We start from the raw sequence: 4614 nt of genomic DNA on the forward strand, positions 1-4614 counted from the left end.
TTCACTATCTCGCTATATGCCATGAATGTATTCATATATTTTTTTAATTAATATAATTTATGTATTCAGATGTATTATATCATTTCTCTGAAAGTTGCTATGTTTTTACGATATTTTTCGGTTGAGAATCTTTTTTATAACTGAAAATACAAATTTTGTGTGTTATAATTGAGTTTGTTGATTTATATTAGGAGTCTATTATGTTAACTGATTCACTTTCCGTTTTAAAAACAGTCTCATCCCCTATTTCACGCCGTGAATACAGCCGAATACAATAATCTGTCCAGCTGTAATCCCATGTTTCACTCCATGAATATAGTCGAATACACTCGAATACAACAACTGATTAGCTGAACTTCCCTGATTCACGTCTATTTTTGCTACTGTATTCATAAATACAATACCTTAAATACATCAAATACTTCTTATAACCACAGAAAAGGTATCTATAATCCGTAATATAGCAAATGGTATCTATAGATGACTAATTACTACTAAAAAATAGTGCTTTATAAAAATTTCCCTTAATTAAAATATCTAGACATTGACCTATAAGACATAAGATCCTTAGACCTCCCTTTCCATAGAGCAGCGGCGCAAAAGAGAGGACCATCTCTAGTTTTCCCTTCAGCAGCGATTTTCCCCATCTTGCTCCTTCATTTTTTTCCATCATCTTCAACAGAAGAACAACATATGAAGACCCTTTCCCTTTTAGATTAGAGAACAACAGACACTCCTCTCTTCTTCAACAAAGAATCAGATCCCCCCGTTTAGCAAGAAAAATCGGGTCCCCTCACCTTCAAAAAAAAAAAAAGAGACCATCGGACCCCCCATTTCCCAAACACACACGAAAATCACACTAAAACCTGCTGGAAAATTTGGATTTCAGATTCGAAAATTCGAAGTTATTCTCAAAGTTCAAAAATAATTGAAGCAAAATCGATTCTCTGGGCTTGTTAATGAGTTTCGTCGCTATCAAGTTTCGGCTCGTTTGTCACTGGTCTTGTTGTTGTTCTGTTGTCCCAGCTATGTTGATGAGTTCTGCCTTCATTTGGTTATTTTGTGGTCTTCATTTGGCTTTTGAGGTATGACCTCAATTTCAGTCATGTAATTGTACTGCTGGATGTTCTGAGTGATATGAAACCTGCTTATATATTCTTCATCTCAATACTTTGTCAGACTATTTTACTTGGTTAACCATGTAATCAGCACATTAATATTAAATGCTTGGTGAAGTTGGTCTTTGGAGTATGCAGTAGATCTCCGTAGCCCCTTATGAAAAATGAACAAGATTTTCCAATTCATTGTCACACCTTGTTCTAACTTGATTGCCTTTAGGTATTTGCGGTGCAATCTAAACTTTTTTTGTATAGTGTGTCGAATATATGCTTGTGTTGTTTATCCAATTGGAAATCTGGTCATGCATTAAAATTGCCCGTGTGGATAGATGTTTAGTGTACTGCGTCAAGATATGTTGAGCATGTTTGGCTGGCTATTTTGGAATTTGGAAGGATGAGTAATTTGGACCTCTTATTGTCCGAAAATAAGGGATAGATACATATGTAAAGGAGTTTTCTCTAAAACTATATTAAGGAGTTCCATTTGAGAGGACCAATGCCTCTAAAGGTTTGTTTTGGTATGTTTATTCGTTTGGCATTTAAGTTTTCCAATTGAATTAATCTCATCAGAGAAGTAAAAAAGGGCACATGTATTTGAGTCAAATTTATGTGAAATTTTCTTTAGTTGTTATATGCTTTGTTTTTTAGAGAATCAGTTGAAAATCGAGTTTCACTTGTTTAAATTTACTTCTTGCCTAGTTGATTTTCTTATTGGATAGTAAGTTAGAAGATTTTTTGTAGGTATAATGGGCAGTAGGAAGATTTACAACTCCATATAATTCATAGCCTTGCAATAATCTCAATTTTAGGAAAATAATCATGAACATCCGTAGTTCGCTTTAGTTGAGTACAATCTTTTAAAATAAATTGAGGCATGTCATCCACAAATGAATTCTATAATCCATGGCTCTCACATAAATACAAAACTAGTGTAGAAAACACTTTGAACATTCGTAGTTTGCTTTAGGCACGTTTACAATAAAATTATTGTGACAATGGGTACGGTTCCTGTGACATAGTTATGATAACTAATCCCCAAAATCGGGTGTGCATTTCATGTGACCCGATCGTAACAACTTCGAATATTAATAAAAATAAACATGTCGTGAATCGCGGGTGCATTTCATGTAGCGTGATTTGCGGTGTGTTCCAAAATAAATAAGTGTACAATCGTAACTTGTTCAATAAATAAATCCATAAATTCTAAAAGTCGTTAAATTAATTAAAAGCGGTTATGAAGCTATAAATGCATAAGAGGTTTAAAATATGTAGTAAATCAGATAATAGGCCAAATATTAATAGTTTAAGCGATTGTGCTAGAACCACGGAACTCGAGAATGCCTAACACCTTCTCTCGGGTTAACAGAATTCCTTACTTAGAATTTCTGGTTCGCAGACTTATAAAGTAAATTCGAAATTTCCTCGATTTGGGATTTTAAAATAAACCGGTGACTTGGGACACCATAAACTATCCCAAGTGGCGACTTTGAAAAATAAATAAAATAATTTCATTTTGAATAATGTCACTTTAATTGGAAAAAATTCTTATATCCCCCTCGGGTGGTAAAAAAGGAGGTGTGACAGTAACAGCTGGATAGAAATATGAAATTTTGAGGGTTTAGTTTCAAAAGTTGAAAATTCAATTTGGAGCTCAGGAGAGGGCGATTTTGAGAGGAAATTGAAGAGCAGATCATTGGGTAACAATTCTTTAACCCTTTCTAGTTATATTCCATCAATCTATAGTTAATTTCATCATTTAATTTCGGATTGGAGATGAAAATTGGGTATTCTGAAAATATAAATTTTACCCGATTCTGAGATGTGGGCCCGAGGGGCGTTTTGGTCATTTTTCCTAAATTCGCGTATTAGCTTAGAATTTCTTTGTAGAAGCAGTTACTTGAAGTGTTATTTATATTATGCAATTGAATTGAATATATTTGGGCCATTTGGAGTCGAGTACTCGTGGCAAGAGCATGGTTTCGGATTGATTTGAGCTGGTTCGAGGTAAGTGGCTTGTCTAACCTTGTGTGTGGAACCGTGCCCTTAGGATTTGGTATATTTGGTAATTGAAATGCCTTGTACGTGAGGTGACGAGTGCGTACTTGTGCTAATTGTTGGAAATCCGGTTTTCATTAAGTAATTACTAGTATGTTTCCTTTCCTGTTTTTATTACTTGCACTATTAAGCATGTTGTTAGCTTAGGAAAGCATGTCTAAGTGATTTAATTGCTTTATTTGCTCAAACTGCCTTACCTAAATTCTATGCAGCATGCTAGGCTAGAATCACTTGTTTGCCTTAATATGAAATTTGCCATTTATGTATATTTTCCCGTTGCTGCTGTGTATTTACATAGGGACTACGGATATGGGATTCCGGTAGCTCCCCCTGTCGGTTTATTTTGGGACTATGGATGTGGGATTCCGATAGACCCCCCTGCACAGTTATATGGAACTACTGGAATGCACCCGGTAGATTCCTCCAGTACTGGGTATTTATATTTGGGGCTACGAAACGGGATTCCGGTAGATCCCCACGTACTTTGAGTTGGATTACGGGAAGGGATCCCGGGAGATCCATTGGATATGTATATTTGGGACTACTGGACGATATCCTGGGAGATCCCCGATTGTTGTTTTTGTACTGAGCCGTATTTCTTTCTGTATACTTTGCCTCTGTAATAGTTGTTGCTGTCCTTTATATCTTGTGTTACCTTTACTGCTGTACTTATTTATATTGTTCTGTTCTACACTGTCGAACTTTATATTTTATTTAACCTCAGTAGGGCCCTGACCTTCCTCATCACTACTCAACCGATGTTAGGCTTGACACTTATTGAGTACCGCTGTGGTGTACTCATGCCCTTTGTGCGCATGTTTTTCATGTGCCGATCCAGGTACCTTGACTCAAACTTACCATCCTTGAGGTGAGGCGACTGTTCGGAGACTTCGAGGTATATCTGTCGCGTCCGCAGACCGAGGAGTCTCTCTCCACTCTCTTATAGTTATCGCCCTTCTGTATTTAGAGCACTATATAGTGATCCTTAGCTTGTGATTCATGGGTTTCCGGGTCTTGGAGATATGTATTGATTTTTGAGAGTTAAATATTATGTATGCCGAGCGACACTTTTAAACACTGTCTTATTACTCTAATTCTATTTTAAATTGTTTTACTTCCTCAAATTGGTTTATCTTTCGCAATTTAGGCTTATATAGTCGTAGGGGCTAGGTGCTGTCACGATAGTTCATGGAGGGCGAACCGGGGTCTTAACACTAGTTTCATGATAGGCGCCATCACGATCGGAATGGTTTTGGGGTCATGGCAAGATTTGTGGTAGTATCCAAACAAAATATACAGAAGTTTAACAATATATGGTCACAATATTAATATTCATATCAAAATGGAATGGCATGAAGCTCAAACTGAACATATTCAAATGCTACAGGCACATAAATCATTCTATAAAAACAAACAATCAACATAGAAGTGCAAATCATAG

At 36.1% G+C, this 4614-nt stretch overlaps 1 long non-coding RNA gene across 1 annotated transcript; it reads left to right on the forward strand.

Annotated features, from left to right (window-relative positions):
- Nucleotides 1-449: 449 nt before the first annotated feature.
- On the forward strand, nt 450-4287 carry LOC142162709 (uncharacterized). Its single transcript, XR_012693988.1, has 2 exons — nt 450-1085; nt 4012-4287. It is a non-coding gene; the product is annotated as an uncharacterized LOC142162709 (long non-coding RNA).
- The last annotated feature ends 327 nt before the right edge of the window (nt 4288-4614 follow it).

Source organism: Nicotiana tabacum, chromosome 8 (genome assembly GCF_000715075.1).
Source record: "Nicotiana tabacum cultivar K326 chromosome 8, ASM71507v2, whole genome shotgun sequence".
NCBI lineage: Eukaryota > Viridiplantae > Streptophyta > Magnoliopsida > Solanales > Solanaceae > Nicotiana > Nicotiana tabacum.